The 21,754-nt window shown below is 40.3% G+C and overlaps 1 protein-coding gene across 1 annotated transcript in view; it reads right to left on the bottom strand.

Moving 5' to 3' along the window:
* METAP1 (methionyl aminopeptidase 1) overlaps positions 1 to 21,754 on the bottom strand; it is a 163,594-nt gene that overhangs the window by 58,896 nt on the left and 82,944 nt on the right. The gene's annotated exons all lie outside the window — the stretch shown is intronic.

Genomic DNA, 21,754 nt, shown 5'->3' with positions numbered 1-21,754 from the left:
ACTTTGCGTTTATATAGACGCGTATATATTTCTCTGTTAAAGCCCTTTGCCTGCTTTTTTTTCTAACACCTGAGACCTCATATCTTTGAGCTCTTAACTTTTTTGGGCAATGTTTTTTAATAATTTGTGTAACTGTACCTTGTAATGTATTTTTAAGGTGCTGTTTGACCCTTTTTTTTTTACGAAACAGTTAACCAGAGCTCTGAGGGCACGCTATCCCGATGATCGTTAACTTCCAATTGCTCTCAACAATCACATTTACTTTCAACTTGTAATATAAGCAAAAAACCTGACACGCACTAACACCTGCGATAAACCCCTCTTCGCTCGCTTGTAACTGTTAACGCTCCACTTGTAATTTGGCCCTATGTGTTTAACCCCCACAAAAACAGAATTTATGTTTACCTGATAAATTACTTTCTCCAACGGTGTGTCCGGTCCACGGCGTCATCCTTACTTGTGGGATATTCTCTTCCCCAACAGGAAATGGCAAAGAGCCCAGCAAAGCTGGTCACATGATCCCTCCTAGGCTCCGCCTTCCCCAGTCATTCGACTGACGTAAAGGAGGAATATTTGCATAGGAGAAATCATATGATACCGTGGTGACTGTAGTTAAAGAAAATAAATCATCAGACCTGATTAAAAAACCAGGGCGGGCCGTGGACCGGACACACCGTTGGAGAAAGTAATTTATCAGGTAAACATAAATTCTGTTTTCTCCAACATAGGTGTGTCCGGTCCACGGCGTCATCCTTACTTGTGGGAACCAATACCAAAGCTTTAGGACACGGATGATGGGAGGGAGCAAATCAGGTCACCTAGATGGAAGGCACCACGGTTTGCAAAACCTTTCTCCCAAAAATAGCCTCAGAAGAAGCAAAAGTATCAAATTTGTAAAATTTGGTAAAAGTGTGCAGTGAAGACCAAGTCGCTGCCTTACATATCTGATCAACAGAAGCCTCGTTCTTAAAGGCCCATGTGGAAGCCACGGCCCTAGTGGAATGAGCTGTGATTCTTTCAGGAGGCTGCCGTCCAGCAGTCTCATAAGCCAATCTGATGATGCTTTTAAGCCCAAAAGATAGAGAGGTAGAAGTTGCTTTTTGACCTCTCCTTTTACCAGAATAAACAACAAACAAGGAAGATGTTTGTCTGAAATCCTTTGTAGCATCTAAATAGAATTTTAGAGCACGGACAACGTCCAAATTGTGTAACAAACGTTCCTTCTATGAAACTGGATTCGGACACAAAGAAGGTACAACTATCTCCTGGTTAATATTTTTGTTGGAAACAACCTTCGGAAGAAAACCAGGCTCAGTACGTAAAAACCACCTTATCTGCATGGACCAGATAGGGCGGAGAACACTGCAGAGCAGATAACTCAGAAACTCTTCTAGCGGAAGAAATTGCAACCTAAAACAAAACTTTCCAAGATAATAACTTAATATCTACGGAATGTAAGGGTTCAAACGGAACCCCTTGAAGAACTGAAAGAACTAGATTAAGACTCCAGGGAAGAGTCAAAGGTCTGTAAACAGGCTTGATTCTAACCAGAGCCTGAACAAACGCTTAAACGTCTGGCACAGCTGCCAGCCTTTTGTGAAGTAAAACAGATAAAGCAGAGATCTGTCCCTTCAGAGAACTCGCAGAAAATCCTTTCTCCAAACCTTCTTGTAGAAAGGAAAGAATCTTAGGAATTTTTATCTTGTTCCATGGGAATCCTTTAGATTCACACCAACAGATATATTTTTTCCATATATTATGGTAAATTTTTCTAGTTACAGGCTTTCTAGCCTGAATAAGAGTATCTATTACAGAATCTGAAAACCCACGCTTTGATAAAATCAAGCGTTCAAACTCCAAGCAGTCAGTTGGAGGAAAACCAGATTCGGATGTTCGAATAGACCCTGAATAAGAAGGTCCTGTCTCAAAGGTAGCTTCCATGGTGGAGCCGATGACACATTCACCAGGTCTGCATACCAAGTCCTGCGTGGCCACACAGGAACTATAAAGGTCACCGAAGCCCTCTCCAGATTGATCCTGGCTACCAGCCTGGGAATGAGAGGAAACGGTGGGAATACATAAGCTAGGTTGAAGATCCAAGGTGCTACTATTGTATCCAATAGAGTCGCCTTGGGATCCCTGGATTTGGACCCGTAACAAGGGACCATGAAGTTCTGACGAGAGGCCATCAGAACCATGTCTGGAATGCCCCATAATTGAGTTATTTGGGCAAAGATTTCCAGATGGAGTTCCCACTCCCCCGGATGCTCCTCCATCGCCAGGGAACTCCTTGTTACCCCCTGATGGTTGATATATGTAACAGTCGTCATGATGTCTGATTGAAACCTTATGAATTTGGCCTTTGCTAGTCGAGGCCAAGCCTTGAGAGCATTGAATATCGCTCTCAGTTCCATTATGTTTATCGGGAGAAGAGAGTCTTCCCGAAACCATAGACCCTGAGTTTTCAGGGGTTCCCAGACCGCGCCCCAGCCCACCAGACTGGCGTCGGTCGTGACAATGACCTATTCTGGTCTGCGGAAGCTCATTCCCTGTGACAGGTTGTCCAGGGTCAGCCACCAACGGAGTGAATCTCTGGTTATTTGATCTACTTGTATCGTCGGAGACAAGTCTGTATAATCCCCATTCCACTGTCTGAGCATGCACAGGTGCAATGGTCTTAGATGAATTCGTGCAAAAGGAACTATGTCCATTGCCGCAACCATCAAACCTATTACTTCCATGGACTGCGCTATGGAAGGAAGAAGAACAGAATGAAGTACCTGACAAGAGCTTAGAAGTTTTGATTTTCTGGCCTCTGTCAGAAAAACCTTCATTTCTAAGGAAACTATTATTGTTCCCAAGAAGGGAACTCTTGTTGACGGGGACAGAACTTTTTTCTATGTTCACTTTCCACCTGTGAGATCTGAGAAAGGCTAGGACAATGTCCGTATGAGCCCTTGCTTTTGACAGAGACGACACTTGAATCAGGATGTCGTCCAAGTAAGGTACTACTGCAATGCCCCTTGGTCTTAGCACCGCTAGAAGGGACCCTAGTACCCTTGTGAAAATCCTTGGAGCAGTGGCTAATCCGAATGGAAGTGCCACAGGTAATGCTTGTCCAGAAAGGCGAACCTTAGGAACCGAAAATGTTCCTTGTGGATAGGAATACGTAGGTACGCATCCTTTAAGTGCACCGTGGTCATGAATTGACCTTCCTGGATGGTAGGAAGGATCGTTCGAATGGTTTCCATTTTGAATGATGAAACCCTTAGAAACTTGTTTAGAATCTTGAGATCTAAAATAGGTCTGAATGTTCCCTCTTTTTTGGGAATTATGAACAGGTTGGAGTAAAAACCCATCCCTTGTTCTCCTAATGGAACAGGATGAATCACTCCCATGCTTAACAGGTCTTCTACACAGTGTAAGAATGCCTGTTCGAAGATAATTGAGACCCGTGGAACCTTCCCCTTGGGGGTAGTTCCCTGAATTCCAGGAGATAACCTTGAGAAACTATTTCTAGCGCCCAAGGATCCTGAACATCTCTTGCCCCAGCCTGAGCAAAGAGAGAAAGTCTGCCCCCCACCAGATCCTTCCCAGATCGGGGGCCAACACTTCATGCTGTTTTGGTAGCAGTGGCAGGTGACTTGGCCTGCTTACCCTTGTTCCAGCCTTGCATCGGCCTCCAGGCTGGCTTGGTTTGAGAAGTATTACCCTCTTGCTTAGAGGGTGTAGAATTTGAGGCTGGTCCGTTTCTGCGAAAGGGACGAAAATTTGGCTTCTTTTTAGCCTTAAAAGACCTATCCAGAGGAAGGGCGTGGCCCTTTCCCCCAGTGATGTCTGAAATAATCTCTTTCAAGTCAGGGCCAAACAGTGTTTTACCCTTGAAAGGGATGTTAAGCAAAAGCGCTCTGCGCGCCACGATAGCAAACCCTGAATTATTCGCCGCTAATCTAGCTAATTGCAAAGCGGCATCTAAAATAAAAAAGAGTTAGCCAATTTAAGAGCTTGAACTCTGTCCAAAACCTCCTCGTACGAAGATTCTTTATTGAGCGACTTTTCTAGTTCTTCGAACCAGAAACACGCAGCTGTAGTGACAGGAACAATGCATGAAATTGGTTGTAGAAGGTAACCTTGCTGAACAAACATCTTTTTAAGCAAACCCTCTAACCTTTAATCCATAGGATCTTGAAAGCACAACTATCTTCTATAGGAATAGAAGTGCGTTTGTTTAGAGTAGAAACCGCCCCCTCGACCTTGGAGACTGTATGCTATAAGTCCTTTCTGGGGTCGACTATAGGAACTAATTTCTTAAATATAGGGGGAGGACAAAAGGTATGCCGGGCCTTTCCCACTCCTTATTTACTATGTCCGCCACCCGCTTGGGTATAGGAAAAACATCGGGGGGCACCGGAACCTCTAGGAACTTGTCCATCTTACCTAATTTCTCTGGAATGACCAAATTGTCACAATCATCCAGAGTAGATAATACCTCCTTAAGTAGTGCGTGGAGATGTTGAAATTTAAATTTAAAAGTTACAATATCAGGTTCTGCTTGTTGAGAAATTTTCCCTGAATCTGAAATTTCTCCCTCAGACAAAACCTCCCTCCTGGCCCCTTCAGATAGGTGTGAGGGTATGTCAGAACAGATATTATCAGCGTCCTCTTGCTCTTCAGTGTTTAAAACAGAGCAATCACGCTTTCTCTGATAAGTAGGCATTTTGGAAAAAATGCATGCAATAGAATTATCCATTACAGCCATTAATTGTTGTATGGTAATAAGTATTGGCGCACTAGATGTACTAGGGGCCTCTTGTGTGGGCAAAACTGGTGTAGACACAGAAGGGGATGATGCAGTACCATGCTTACTCCCCTCATTAGAGGAATCATCTTGGGCAATATCATATCTATGGCATTATTATCCCTACTTTGTTTGGACATTATGACACAAATATATCACATATATTTAAATGGGGAGACACATTGGCTTTCATACATATAGAACATCGTTATCTGATGGTTCAGACATGTTAAACAGGCTTAAACTTGTCAACAAAGCACAAAAAACGTTTTACAATAAAACCGTTACTGTCCCTTTAAATTTCAAACTGAACACACTTTATTACTGAATATGTGAAAAAGTATGAAGGAATTGTTCAAATTTCACCAAAATTTCACCACAGTAACTTAAAGCCTTAAAAGTATTGCACACCAAATTTGAAAGCTTTAACCCTTAAAATAACGGAACCGGAGCCGTTTTTACATTTAACCCCTATACAGTCCCAGGTATCTGCTTTGCTGAGACCCAACCAAGCCCAGAGGGGAATACGATACCAAATGATGCCTTCTATAAGCTTTTTCAGTGGTTCTTAGCTCCTCACACATGCATCTGCATGCCATGCTTTCCAAAAACAACTGCGCATTAGAGGCGCGAAAATGAGGCTCTGTCTATGACTAGAAAAGGCCCCCAGTGAAAAAGGTGTCCAATACAGTGCCTGCCGTTTTTATTAAAACAATCCCCAAGATTTAACAACTATTAAAAGTAATAATCTGCCAAATATACTTAGTAAAGTAATCGTTTTAGCCCAGAAAAATGTCTACCAGTTTTTTAAGCCCTAATGAAGCCCTTTATTCTTTTACTTAAACTAAGAAAATGGCTTACCGGTTCCCATAGGGAAAATGACAGCTTCCAGCATTACCGAGTCTTGTTAGAAATGTGTCATACCTCAAGCAGCAAAAGTCTGCTCACTGTTTCCCCCAACTGAAGTTAATTCCTCTCAACAGTCCTGTGTGGAAACAGCCATCGATTTTAGTAACGGTTGCTAAAATCATTTTCCTCTTACAAACAGAAATCTTCATCTCTTTCCTGTTTCAGAGTAAATAGTACATACCAGCACTATTTTAAAATAACAAACTCTTGATTGAAGAATAAAAACTACATTTAAACACCAAAAAACTCTAAGCCATCTCCGTGGAGATGTTGCCTGTACAACGGCAAAGAGAATGACTGGGGAAGGCGGAGCCTAGGAGGGATCATGTGACCAGCTTTGCTGGGCTCTTTGCCATTTCCTGTTGGGGAAGAGAATATCCCACAAGTAAGGATGACGCCGTGGACCGGACACACCTATGTTGGAGAAAAGAATAAACCTTCATAAAAACTGAACGAATATATATATATATATATATATATATATATATATATATATATATATATATATATATATATATATATGTAGATACTCCCACCTAGTGGATGAAGTGTGAACCAATGGTAAAAAGCATCAAGATGTACATTTGAAAAAAACATACATTCAAAATTTAAAATTTATATGTATGGAATGGATTACTAATGATGAGTACCACTTTTGGGTTATTTTTTTATTTTTTAGAATAGGGTTTTTTATTTTAACTTTTCTCTTTACTAGGCTAGGTTTTTTGAGTTAGATTTTGTTATTTTGGGGGGGTTACTTGTATCGTAGCAGGGGGTTTTGTAATTTTTTTCTTTCTTTTTTCAAAAAAAGATGATCACTTTAGGACAATGCCCTACAAAAGGCCCTTTTATTACTATTGTAATTTATTTTAGTGTTTTTTATTTTATGGGCCATGTAGTTTAGTGTTAGGTATAACAGTGTTTTTTGTTTTTTTTGGATACTGTAATTTATTATCAGGGCATAAGAATAGACCGGTCCGGTCGCCAAATGCAATCTAATTTTTTTGCGGGCAAGTAAAATTTTTGTTAAGCCCGAACGGCGACCTGACATTTTAAGTGGGACATCAGTAACAATAATAAAAATAAAAAAAAAAGGTTTAAGTCAGTCAAATTGCCCTCCTCCCATATGCACAAACACACGGGGAAAGGAGGGAAGAAAGAGGAGGTTCTTTCTGTCAAAAGCATTCAAACGATCTCCTTGTCAGTTGCTACTTCCCACCCTTAAGCTCGTCTACGAGGGAAGAATCATGCTAGAGCAGTGTTTATTTTCTGTGTGTTAATGAAGTAACTATATTCTTATGGTAAGCAGCTTGCTCATGTACATTGTGCAGAAGTACTCTAGGGTGCTCTGGAGAACCTCTGCAACAATATAGTGAAGTGCATGATATTCCTGGATGCTATTGATGCTCCAAAAACTGAGAGAGCACATTCCATCTCCATGCACAGTCCATGCTCCAGTCAAATCCACTAGCGTGGCACTGACAAGTAGTTTAAAGGCAGCGTGCTATAGGTTGAAGGGTGGCAAGTACAGTAAATATAGTTAGACAATCATAACCTCCATATATGCTGAAGTAAAAAAATAATAATAAAAAAAAGGTAAATTATAACTTTTTTTCCCCCCTTAGTGGGAAAATACTCAAGACTTTACATACAGTATTACAAAAGATAATATCACAGTTTTTTTTTCTACCTGGTAATAGAAAAATATTTCTGCACAGGTCCCAAATATTAAGAAGCTTGCAGGGCATTAAAACTGGGACCTCTGTCTGCAATGCTTTGTAAAATTACAAGAACACTATTCATTTTGCCTTTTTAATATATATATATATATATATACACACACACATACTACATGCAGACACACACGGGTGACTAAAGTTTCTTGCGGGCTGGTAAGATTTGTCATTTACTCGCCTGATGGCCGAGAGGAGTTTTTGGGTAATCATAGGCCCTGTATTATCTTTTGTAACTTTTTTTTTTTTTTTAAACTTAGTGGGGTTAGGTGTTAGGTATAGTAGGGTTAGTTTGTGTTTTGGGTTGTGGCAGTTTAAGTTTAATATTTAGTTTTTATTTACTTTGATTTTTATTTTTTTTAGGGGGTTTATTTTAGAGGGGGGTTAGGTGTTAGATTAGTTTGCGTTTAAAGTATGCTGCGGAATAGGGGTTAATAGATACTTGAGTTTTGGGTTTGTGGTAGCATAGGGGTTAACAGGATAGGTACTTGCAGTGGGTATGTGGCGGTATATGGGGCTAACAGGATAGGTACTTGCGGTGGGTATGTGGTGGTTTAGATCTTTATTAGTTTAGTGTAAGTTTGTGATCATGGTGTACTTTGGTTTAGGGGTATAAGGATTAGCGGTTAGACACAGCAGTTATATTCAAGGGATCCCTTTCTTATACATCGCCAATATGGTAAGCGATGCTGGGTGTTATCTACAGCCAGCATCGCCGACCAATGGCATGTATAACAAACGCATCTTGGCGATGCCACTATGTCGGAAGCTTGGGATATTTCGACAGGCTCGCTTGACATAGCGGCGGATCCCTTTTAAATATTTTGCCGCCTTGTAGGACTTTCGATTATTGAGGCCTTAGTCTGAACTTCAAATGAGTAGTAGTAGCTGAAACTGCTGATTGTAACTGGGCTGCAAAATCATGGGGAAAAGGGGATTCAATTTGAGACATTGGGGGCGATTTATCAAGCTCCGTATGGAGCTTGATGCCCCTGTTTCCGCGCGAGCCTGAAGGCTCGCCGGAAACAAAAGTTGTGAAGCAGTGGTCTAAAGAACGCTGCTCCATAACTTGTCCGTCTGCTCTGAGGCCACAGACAGAAACCAACCCGATCGAATACGATCAGGTTGATTGACACCCCCCTGCTAGCAGCCGATTGGCTGCAAACTTGCAGGGGGCGGCATTGCACAAGCAGTTCACAAGAACTGCTGGTGCAATGATAAATGCTGACAGCGTATGCTGTCTGCATTTATCGATGTGCAGCAGACATGATACGCTACATCGTATCATGTCCGTTCGCACTATGATAAATCTACCCCATTGGGTCTCAGAGAACAGCCTGTGTAGGAATAAGGACAACCCCCTGCGGCTGTAAAACTGGCATATCTGGGCATATAGGGGCCTGCAAATCCGGAGATAGTCCAGTGGTAGATTGAGGTGTCGGGAACACCACGGATGTCTAATTACCAGGAACCCCAGAATGAGACTGCAGGACAGATGTTAAGCAATCATTACATAATTGGGCAGGAGGACATGCATGTTTTGTAGGATAAATACTGTATTTATTTGAATCAAATGAGAGCAGTGCGAACACTGGGCCTGCCCCCGCCGCCAAACTGTGCTGAGGAATAGTATACAGACTGCACATCCAATCAAAGCTGCGGCAAGCATCTAAGCGGATATGTGCGCACATACAACCGCGGCTTGTACCGGGTGCGTACGGCGAGTGCAGTCGGAGGACCCGGTACCGCCTCTGTAGTGATACATACAAATGTCATTAGGCAGGCTCATAACACTGTCCCTTGCCAACATGTAGGCTAATGTATGATCAGTCTGCTGTCACAAACATCCAAGAAATAAAGAAAAAACAGGCAGATTATATCCACCCCATACTCAAATACCCCCATATGTGTTAGCAGATGCATGACTGTCCATGCTTTCAACTGAATAGGCAACAAGCCATTTGAGGAAAAGGGTCTATAAGCAGGACTTACCCAGCAAGTCCTGTAACACAAAGAGGAAAATCAGTGTAACTAACACCGTTTGCCTGAATGGAGGTAGCATAGGATCAAGGGAGAATGCATAGGAACTTACCTTCGACCAGCAGGAGCTAAAATACACCACAACTCTCCCAAGAGAATTACATGGCTTTCTACAACTCCTTCTCCTCTCTTGGAGGAAACAATCCATTGAGGACAATAAAATGTAGACCTTCAGCAGAGCACCACTCTCTGCCTACCTCCATGAAACGAGGCAAATAACTACTGGTAGGGTAGGGGAAGTGGGAGTGATATTTAATGCTCTGTTTGGGGTGTCTTTGCCTCCTGCTGGTGGCCAGGTGAAGTATTTCCCATAAATTATTAATGAATTTGTCGAGTCTCACTGCTATTAGAAATAAACATACAATTTTAAACAATGTATGTTCTATTTCTTTGTTTTCTTATATTATAAAATGTTCTTTATTTTCTTATCCTTTGTTGAAAAGCAGGAAGTTAAATTGAAAGCAAAGTTAGCCTTTCTTGAAGACAATCTACTATTTATCATTATCCCATTCATGTAGTTACTTAGTTATTTTTTCGTTTTCTGCCATAGTTTTAATAAAAATTATCATTTCTAATTCACCACTGTTTTGATGCCGACTCCTCCCAAGCCCTACTTCCTTCTTCATTGTGTGACGTCTTCAGCTGTCCCACCCGCTTTCCAGGTGCTCTCAAATGCGCGCTCACGATCTTGGATTACAAAGCGCATGCGCAAATCACCAATGCGGTTTTCAACGCGCATGCGATAATCGCCGTTCAATGTTTGATACTAGGGGAATTCATAGCGGTTACAAATACACATGCGCGAAACGGGAGCGTGTTTGGATTATGAAGAAAAATGTAATAGCGCATGCGCAGCTAAAAGAAAGGGCGGATGACGTGGAGTGATAGCCACCTAATGGCCAGAATTTCAATTGGGTTTGAGAAAAATGTGATCGATAGATAAAAAAATAATAATAATAATACGGGTTGAATTTGTGGATCATTTAATTTATGCATAGCTTTATACGGCGATTTATACGGCGATATATATATATATATATATATATATATACACATACACACACACACGCATACATACACACACATATACACACAAATATGAAAATTGATGAATGAAAGTCATAGACATTAGGGTAAGTTTACCTTCACTCTAAGTTCAGGAGTGTGCATGTGTCTGCAGAACTATAAGGCTTCAGTTTTGCAACAATGTTATACATTAGCAAGAGCACTATTTGCTGTCGTGTAGTGCTCCAGATATGTGCACACTACCTATCTAGATATCTCTTCAACAAAGAAAAACATAAGAATGAAGCAAATTTGATAATAAAAGTAAATTAGAAACTTTTTAAAAATTATGTTCTCTATCTGAATCATAAAAGAAAGGTTTTGGGTTTCATGTCCTTTTAACGTTTAAAGTTCAAATAGTAGCATCTTTATTGTATATTAGATAGGATCTGTATGAGACCTTTTGCTGGCCACGTTCTGTTGTTTCCTCTCTTGTCTCTATGACGTTTTTAAGACTATCAATAAAGGTGATTTTTTTTTACTACAGAGGCTTTTCTGGGCTACTCCCTTTTGTATAGGGTCTGTATAGTTTGAACTCAATGGACTGTCTTCTTTCAACCTCATCAACAATGTTACTATGTATTAAAAATGTATTAAAAATGTCATGGATGGGTAAAGTTTTAAGAACTAAATCAAATAAGTGATCAATTTAGCTAGTTTGGCCATTTTTTATTTTGCGCTTTCAATTTATAGTGGCATAGCACTAATTATTTTTTTTTTCAGATTATATTATACTACTCTTTTAAAAAGTGGATGTTCCAGTGATGAACACACCAACTTTTTCTGTGGCAGTTGTCTGCATCAGCAAGGGAACAGTAGAGTCCATCAGGCCCATTTATCAAAGGGCTTGCGGACCTGATCCGACACTGCGGATCAGGTCCGCAAGACCTCGCTAAATGCGGAGAGCAATATGCTCTCCGCATTTAACATTGCACCAGCAGCTCACAAGAGCTGCTGGTGCAACGCCGCCCCCTGCTGACTCGCAGCCAATCGGCCGCCAGCAGGGAGCTGTCAATCAACCCGATCGTATTCGATCGGGTTGATGTCTGGCGATTCCTGTCCGCCTGTTCAGAGTAGGCGGACAGGGTTATGGAGCAGCGGTCTTTAGACCGCTGCTTCATAAGTTGTGTTTCTGGCGAGTCTGAAGACTCGCCAGAAACACGGCCCTTCAAGCTCCATACGGAGCTTGATAAATGGGCCTGCAAGTACTCAATCATGCTTATCCTGTTATTTTTGCTTTTTAATTAATTAATTTTTTATGGAAAGTACTAAGTCCTTATAATATTAAATTTGGTAGCAAGTAATGTGTTTCTATAGTGCTCTGTAAATGTTCCATTAGACATATTTAGTATTTTCTATGTGAGAAAGTAGTTTTATGTGAGATGCTTGTAATAGCTAATTTTTTGATGTCTTTAAAGTGCTGGAGAAAAGTAAATGTTTTGGGCAAAAATATGGTTTTTTACTGTAGATATTTAATTTAAACTATAACATTAATATCTGTTTTGATTGCTTTGATTTGACTAAAATGTGTATTAATTTACAAGGAAGCATAAACTTTCGTGTTTTTTGAACCTGCAGAAATAAGTTGTTTCTATCTGTTGGTTTGGTAGTTTCTTTTTTCTATCACCAATACTAAAATAAATTCACAGTTGTAACTGAGTTGTACTACAGCAGACAACATAATATAATAAAACAAATTGCATTTCATTTTATTGATTGGACTAGTAAATTTGCTGTTGACTACTAAACTATAGAGGTATTTTTCCACACCCATATATAAAAATTAGCACAATTAGGGCTGGCTGTATTTCAATTTTGAACTGCTCTAAGATACCACTCTATAATATGTAGTTGGTTCTGGTAATTGGTAGCATTTGCAGTATACTTATGCTATAAAATTTGCCTTTGAACTACTGCAAGGTTATTTTACAGCAAAAGCATAAATACATAATATGTATCTCATTTGTGAGTTAAATGCCACTTTAAACCAGCAGGAAAAAAAATATTGTTCGGGGTGCACTTCAAATAATTATCCAGACAACAGGCAAAATGCACTCACCAGGACTTCATTAAAAAAGTTTCACTATAACATAGGTGACATTTCGGCATTGCCTCTTTGCCATGACCCTTGTCCCCAGATCCCAGTTAGAGGACCATGGAAATGTGTAATTTATGAGATCTATATTTTTGAGTTCCAAAGTAAAGATTTAATATCCAACTGCTAAATGATACATTGTTAATCTATAGTTTATGTTTTACAAGTAGATTTTTAGTGGGTTCAACACCCAATTAAAAAGGGACATGAAACCCAAATTCTTTCTTTGTTTATTCAGATAGAGCATACAATTTTAAATAGCTTTCCAATGTATTACTATTATCTAATTTGTTTAGTTCACTTTGTTGAAAAGTATACCTAGGTAGGCTCAAAAGTTGCCGATTGGTGGCTGCACAAATATGCATCTTTTCATTGGCTATCTGCTAACTCCCAGCAGTGCTTTGCTGCTCCTTCATTAAAGGATACAAAGTGATTGAAGCAAATTAGATAATAGAAGTACATTTTTAAAGATGTTTAAAATGGTATGATTTATCTGAATAATGAAGGAAAATGTTGGGTTTTATGTCCTTTTAAGTACTTAACAGCTTCCATAATTACACCATGTCATAATTTTTTTTTCCATTGCTGTTACTTTCATCATTTTCTGCGTAAGTATTGTTTTGCTTTCAATGTGATATTTAAGTAAAATTATTATTTTAATACAGAGTTTTGTTTTTTAATCAGTTAAAAAACAGAATTTATGCTTACCTGATAAATTACTTTCTCTTGTGATGTATCGAGTCCACGGATTCATCCTTTACTTGTGGGATATTCTCCTTCCCAAAAAGAAAGAGAGGACACAGCAGAGCTGTCCATATAGCTCCCCCTCTAGATCCACCCCCCAGTCATTCGACCGAAGGTTAGGAAGAAAAAGGAGAAACCATAGGCTGCAGTGGTGACTGTAGTTTAAACTAAAAATCTACCTGACTAATAGCCAGGGCGGGCCGTGGACTGGATACATCACAAGAGAAAGTAATTTATCAGGTAAGCATAAATTCTGTTTTCTCTTGTAAGATGTATCGAGTCCACGGATTCATCCTTTACTTGTGGGATACCAATACCAAAGCTTTAGGACACGGATGAAGGGAGGGAACAAGACAGGTACCTTAAACGGAAGGCACCACTGCTTGTAAAACCTTTCTCCCAAAAATAGCCTCCGAAGAAGCAAAAGTATCGAATTTGTAAAATTTGGAAAAGGTATGCAGCGAAGACCAAGTCGCTGCCTTACAAATCTGTTCAACAGAAGCCTCATTTTTAAAAGCCCATGTGGAAGCCACTGCTCTGGTAGAATGAGCAGTAATTGTTTCGGGAGGCTGCTGGCCAGCAGTCTCATAGGCCAAACGGATGATGCTTTTCAGCCAAAAGGAAAGAGAGGTAGCAGTCGCCTTCTGACCTCTCCTCTTACCAGAATAAATAACAAACAATGAAGTTGTTTGTCTGAAATCATTAGTTGCTTGTAAATAGAACTTTAAAGCACGAACCACATCAAGATTGTGTAACAGACGTTCCTTCTTCGAAGAAGGATTAGGACACAGAGAAGGAACAACAATTTCCTGGTTAATATTCTTATTAGACACAACCTTAGGAAGAAAACCGGTTTTGGTACTCAAAACTACCTTATCTGCATGGAAAACCAGGTAAGGTGAATCACACTGTAAAGCAGATAACTCTGAAACTCTTCGAGCAGAAGAGATGGCTACCAGAAACAAAACTTTCCAAGATAAAAGCTTAATATCTATGGAATGTAAAGGTTCAAACGGAACTGAAAGAACTACATTCAGACTCCATGGCGGAGCCACAGGTCTATAAACAGGCTTGATTCTGACAAAATTTTGTGTAAATTAAGGTGGCGCCTAACTAGTGTGGCCAATTCCTATTTTATAGTACCTTCGCGATGTTGTGAATTTAATGTGCTGAGTGTTCCTTGATGTGTCTTGTTTTCTATATTGGTCCCTCTAATCTCTATATGATAAATTATATTTATGTACGATGTGTAATTGTGTGGATATATGCCACTAAACGCTCGTATGATAAAAAAATATTTTTCCTTTATTTCACAATAAAAAATGGTTATATATAACCAATCAAATTCTGTTAGAAGTAAAAATTGATTAAAATCTATACAGACGTATCGAGTCCACGGATTCATAGCTTTATAAAGTTGCAATTATTAAAATATATAAAAATGTAGTTGGTACACTTTTGCCTTCTCTACGAGCAATACTTTTGTATAAATTATGCAAAACAGGATATATACATTATATAGTATTTCTTTTCATTGTATAAGATCATTTATCTTAAACACATTGATACAAATGAACCAGCTCTATTGAAATGGTGGTGATTGTCTTTGGCTTGAAATGTCTTTCAGGTATTATTTTTAATGAACTGGCTTCTTCCCGTATATATACCTTTTGTAACCTTTTAGACTCAGTAGGTAGATATTTCGTTAATCATATGGCTAGAGTGTCAAATCTTAGCATTACTTAGATTATTTTACTTACGGTTTTTGCTTTTCCTTTTCGGACTCTTTTCTCCTCTTTATCCTTTGTTGGACAGTGCACTGTACTGCTCTTTTAAGTACTTGAAGTTGCTGTACGGTTCCGTCTCCTACCGATCTGTATGCTGGTCTTTATTCTTGTGAAAAAACTTCCGGACTTCTTGACAACAGCCTAATTTCTGTCCCCTGATGTGGCTGGCAAGGCAACCAGAGTTTGTGGCTTCTGTTCTTTCTCAAAGCTTAAGATCCTTGGCGTGTATTAGTCGGTCCTTTCAAGTTTTACTCACGGACTTCTTGACATCAGCCTTGATTCAGTCTCCTGACTTTTCCGTGGCTGGCAAGGCAACCGGAGTATTTAAAAATCTTTCTTTGTTCTTTGTGACCTTATTTTTCAAAGCTTAAGGTCCTTGGCGTGTGTTAGTTGGTCCTTTCAGGTTTCTACGCGTTTCGGCTGTCAGCCTTTCTCAAGATACCTGAATGAGTCGATTCTGTGTCTTTTATAGCTTGTTTTTGCCGCCTTTGTGTTAACCTCTTCTGTGCCTTCTTCTTTTGGCCATCAATATTGTTATTATTCCCTGTTTGTACAATTGTTTTAATACATTTTCCACAAATATTTACATGTTTATGAATTGTTGAAGATGGTTGTTACTTTGTATATTTGATAATTTGACATAGATACATATCATTTGTTTGTTACATATATATATTCTAGATCGATACTTAAAACATTATAATAGTATAATTATAATATGGATACTATTGTATCTGTTTGTCCTAATACATATTTTAAATCTTTATTCGATACAATTATAATGATACAGTTAGAGAATACTGTTTTTATTCCTATATTTGATGTGTTATATATTATTTCATTTTCTTATTGTTGTTTTTGTGTTAATTTTGTGTATTGTCTCATTATCTATTGGTTTTAATATAAACTTTGTCTCACTTAAGCCTATATGTGTCTTTTTAACAAATGTGTTATTTTGGTTCTCATCCTTGTGTCTCCAAAGGATTTGATATTTCTATTTCTCATTATGAGATATTTACTACCTTTCTGTGTGTTATTTTTGATACTTGGGTATCCCTTTATGTTGGTAATGATGTTATCTATAATTATCGTTTTTTCTAAGAGGTTAACACCTCCTAGGTTATATATGTGTCTTATGAACTAGTTTGATCTGTACATTCTACCATTCCTAATCAAATTATTAAATTTAGATCTAGTTCACTGTTTAAACCTTTTGGGTGTAGTGTACCCATTGTGTATATTAGTTGTGCTTCTTGATGTTTTAATTTCTTTTCTAGATTACCTCCTCTCCCATCTGTGCTAATCTTCTTGATACCCCAAAACATCATTTCTTTTGGGTTCCCGTTGTGTTTTAACTTAAAGTGTGTGTATAGTCTAGTATTGTCCCTCTTTAGTTCAATACTTCTGATATGTTCTCTAATTCGGTCTTTCAGACTTCTACTTGTTTGCCCTAAATACTGTAGCTGGCAAGAACATTGTAATATGTAGATTATATTTTTGTCAGTACATCTGATGGTGTCGTTAATATTAAATATTTGGTTTGTAGTAGTTGATTTTACTTTATTAGTTTTTTTGCTAAATTTGCATGATTTGCAATTATAGCACGGAGAGAATCCATTTATTCTCTTGCCTTTTAGATCACATTGTTTGTTTGATGGTTTAGGTTTATATTCACTAGGTGATAAAATCTGTTTTAAATTTCTTGCCCTTCTGAAAATTATATCTGGTTGTGGTTTTAACTTTTTGCCTATTATTGGGTCACTTCTTACAAGGTTCCAATGTTTTTTGATAATATTTTGTACCTGTCTATGTTGTGTTGAATAGGTTGTGATGAAAGGGATGTTAAATTCATCCCACTTCTCATTTGACTATCCCTACTGATTCTGACTAAAGCCTGACTAAACGCTTGAACGTCTGGTACCTCTGCCAGACGTTTGTGTAAAAGAATAGACAAAGCAGACATCTGTCCTTTTAAGGAGCTAGCTGATAATCCTTTCTCCAATCCTTCTTGGAGAAAAGACAATATCCTGGGAATCCTAATCTTACTCCATGAGTAACCCTTGGATTCGCACCAAAAAAGATATTTTCGCCAATAACCGACTCAGAGAAACCACGCTTTGATAGAATTAGGCGTTCAATCTCCAAGCAGTCAGACGCAGAGAAATTAGATTTGGATGTTTGAAAGGACCTTGTATTAGAAGGTCCTGCCTCATTGGTAGTGTCCATGGTGGAACAGATGACATGTCCATTAGGTCTGCATACCAGGTCCTGCGTGGCCACGCAGGCGCTATTAGAACCACCGAAGCCCTCTCCTGCTTGATTCTGGCAACCAGACGAGGGAGGAGAGGAAACGGTAGAAAAACATAGGCCAGATTGAAGGACCAAGGCGCTACTAGAGCATCTATCAGCAACGCCTGGGGATCACGGGATCTGGACCCGTAAAGAGGAAGCTTGGTGTTCTGACGGGACGCCATCAGATCCAATTCTGGAGTGCCCCATAGCTGAGTCAGCTGGGCAAATACCTCGGGTGGAGTTCCCACTCCCCCGGGTGAAAAGTCTGACGACTTAGAAAATACGCCTCCCAGTTGTCTACTCCTGGGATGTGAATTGCTGAGAGATGGCAAGAGTGATCCTCTGCCCACCGGATTATTTTTGTTACTTCCATCATTGCTAGGGAACTCCTTGTTCCCCCTTGATGATTGACGTAAGCTACAGTCGTGATGTTGTCCGACTGAAATCTGATGAATTTGGCGGCAGCTAGCTGAGGCCATGCCTGGAGCGCGTTGAATATCGCCCTCAGTTCCAGAATGTTTATCGGGAGAAGAGCTTCTTCCCGAGACCATAAGCCCTGAGCTTTCAGGGAGTCCCAGACTGCACCCCAGCCCAACAGACTGGCGTCGGTCGTTACGATGATCCACTCTGGTCTGCGGAAACACATTCCCTGAGACAGGTGATCCTGAGACCACCACCAGAGAAGAGAATCTCTGGTCCCCTGGTCCAGCTGTATTTGAGGAGACAAATCTGCATAATCCCCATTCCACTGTTTGAGCATGCATAATTGCAGTGGTCTGAGGTGTATCCGTGCAAAAGGGACTATGTCCATTACCGCTACCATTAGCCCGATTGTCTCCATGCACTGAGCTACAGATGGCCGAGGAATGGCATGAAGGGCTCGGCAAGTGGTTAAGAGTTTTAACTTTCTGACCTCCATCAGAAATATTTTCATTTCTACCGAGTCTATTAGAGTTCCTAGGAAGGAAACTCTTGTGAGGGGGGAGAGAGAACTCTTTTTGATGTTCACCTTCTACCCGTGAGACCTCAGAAAGGCCAATACAATTTCCGTGTGAGACTTGGCTCTTTGGAAAGTCGACGCTTGAATTAAGATGTCGTCTAGATAAGGCGCCACTGCTATGCCCCGCGGTCTTAGAACCGCCAGGAGGGACCCTAGCACCTTTGTGAAAATTCTGGGAGCAGTGGCCAATCCAAAAGGAAGAGCCACAAACTGGTAATGCTTGTCCAGAAAGGCGAACCTGAGAAACTGGTGATGATCTTTGTGGATAGGAATGTGCAGATACGCATCCTTTAAATCCACGGTGGTCATATATTGACCCTCCTGGATCATTGGTAAGATTGTCCGAATGGTCTCCATCTTGAATGATGGGACTCTGAGGAATTTGTTTAGAATTTTTAGATCCAGGATTGGTCTGAAAGTTCCTTCTTTCTTTGGAACCACAAACAGGTTTGAGTAAAAACCCCGCCCTTGTTCCGCAATTGGAACTGGGTGGATCACTCCCATTGTATGTAGGTCTTCTACACATCGTAAGAACGCCTCTTTCTTTGTCTGGTCTGAAGACAGACGAGAAATGTGGAACCTTCCCCTTGGAGGGGAGTCCTTGAATTCTAGAAGATATCCCTGGGATACAATCTCTAAGGCCCAGGGATCGTGTACATCTCTTGCCCAGGCCTGAGTGAAGAGAGAGAGTCTGCCCCCTACTAGATCCGATCCCGGATCTGCGGCTATCCCATCATGCTGTCTTGGAGGCAGCTGCAGGCTTCTTGGCCTGTTTACCCTTGTTCCAGCCCTGGTAAGGTTTCCAGGCTGCCCTGGGTTGTGAAGTGTTACCCTCTTGCTTTGCAGCAGGGGAGGATGAAGCGAGACCGCTCCTGAAATTCCAAAAGGAACGAAAATTATTTTGTTTGTTCTTTGTCTTGAAGGACTTGTCCTGGGGGAGAGCATGGCCTTTTCCCCCAGTGATTTCTGAAATAATCTCTTTCAATTCAGGCCCGAAGAGGGTCTTTCCTTTGAAAGGCATGTTCAATAGTTTGGATTTTGACGACACATCGGCCGACCAGGACTTTAGCCATAGCGCCCTGCGCGCCAAAATGGCGAAACCTGAATTTTTTGCCGCTAACTTAGCTAGTTGGAAAGCAGCATCTGTGATAAAAGAATTAGCCAGCTTAAGAGCCTTAATTCTGTCCATAATGTCCTCATATAAGGTCTCCGTCTGGAGCGCATCTTCCAGCGCCTCGAACCAGAAAGCAGCTGCAGTGGTTACAGGAACAATGCACGCAATAGGTTGGAGAAGAAAACCTTGTTGAACAAAAATTTTCTTAAGTAAACCCTCTCATTTTTTATCCATAGGGTCTTTGAAAGCACAACTGTCTTCGATTGGTATAGTTGTGAGTTTAGCAAGTGAAGAAACAGCCCCCTCCACCTTAGGGACCGTCTGCCACGAGTCCCGTATGGGGTTAGATATGGGGAACATTTTCTTAAAAACAGGAGGGGGAACGAAGGGAATACCTGGTTTATCCCACTCCCTAGTAACGATATCCGCAATCCTCTTAGGGTCCAGGAACACATCTGTTCTTAAAACAGAGCTATCACGCTTTGCAGGCAACACGGGCAGTTTAGATAAGAACACCAAGAGGGTATTATTCACAACTGCCGCCAAGTCTAGCAAGGTAAAAGAGTTAGACGCACTAGAGGTGCTAGGCGTGCTTGAGCCGGCATCAGTGGTTGTGACACTTGGGGAGAGGTTGACGGGCTAACCTCGTTACCTTCTGTCTGAGAATCATCTTGGGCCACATTCTTAAGTGCAACAATATGTTCTTTAAAGTGTATAGACATATCAGTACAAGTGGGACACATTCTGAGAGGGGGTTCCACCATGGCTTCTAAACACATTGAACAAGGACTTTCCTTGGTGTCAGACATGTTTAACAGACTAGTAGTAATATAAACAGGCTTGGAAATCACTTTAATCAAGTAAAAACACACTTTGAAAAAAAACGGTACTGTGCCTTTAAGTTATAAAAAAGGCACAAAATTTTGCAAAAACAGTGAAAAAAAAGCAGCAAACTTTTTCTAAATTTTTACAGTATGTACCTAAAGCATTAGTAAGATTGCACCACTAGCAATATAAACGATTAACCCCTTAATGCCCAAACCGGATCGACAGTAGTAAAAAAAAACGGTTAAAGAAAACTTCAGCACCTTGCCACAGCTCTGCTGTGGCCCTACCTGTACCCTTAGGACCAGATTTGTGGGGAAAAAGCTTCTTATAGGCCCTCAAACTGCAGCAGGACCCTCCATGTGAAACAGCCTGAACTTCTAGTCAAAATAACTGCGCATCTGAGGCGCGAAATTAGGCCCCTCCCACCTCACTCCGGTGCTTGTGAGGCCTAAAGAAACACTCCCAAGTGTTTTAGTAATAGCCATGTGGGTAATAACCCCTGAAAGAAACCCAAAGGAACCTTCAAAGTGTCTCAAAAAAACGATAATTTCAATAAAAACCGTTTGCCCTGAAGTAGTGTCAACCAACATAAACTAGCCCTGTTATGTAAGCTTGAAATTCCATACTTAGTCTCTGAATACAGCTTACCCTTCCCTCATGGGGATATTAACAGTCTTTACTAGCATTATCCCAGTCTTGTCTAGAAATAAATGACTGAACATACCTTATTGCAGCCTAACCTGCAAACCGTTCCCCCCAACTGAAGTTCTCTTGTACTCCTCAGTCCTGTGTGGGAACAGCAGTGGATTTTAGTTACAACATGCTAAAATTATCTTCCTCCCTGCAGAAATCTTCATCCCCTTTCTGCTAGAGAGTAAATAGTACACACCGGTACCATTTAAAATAACAAACTCTTGCTTGTAGAAAATAAAAACTACAATTCTAACACCACATTCACTTTATCCTTCCGATTGCTTAGAGCCGGCAAAGAGAATGACTGGGGGGTAGAGCTAGAGGGGGAGCTATATGAACAGCTCTGCTGTGTGCTCTCTTTGCCACTTCCTGTTGGGAAGGAGAATATCCCACAAGTAAAAGATGAATCCGTGGACTCGATACATATTGTTTAAGTCCACTGGATCTATTACTTAGAGTAAAACGTATTGTAATGTGTTTGTTTGGATAGTGGCTTTCTGAAAATAAATAAATAAAACTTAGGTCAAGTTTCCATTGCTGTTGTAAACTGTGTTAAACTGTGATAAAAACAAGTATTTTCATTAAATTCTATGGAGACGTTTTATGTTGCACCAGTTTACAACAATGGAAGCTAGGCCGTACTGTTTTAGAGACAC

The sequence above is a fragment of the Bombina bombina genome, chromosome 2, assembly GCF_027579735.1.
Source record: "Bombina bombina isolate aBomBom1 chromosome 2, aBomBom1.pri, whole genome shotgun sequence".
Classification (NCBI taxonomy): Eukaryota; Metazoa; Chordata; class Amphibia; order Anura; family Bombinatoridae; genus Bombina; species Bombina bombina.
The sequence above is the reverse complement of the archived record's forward strand: the minus strand, read 5'-3'. Positions and strand labels throughout refer to the sequence as shown.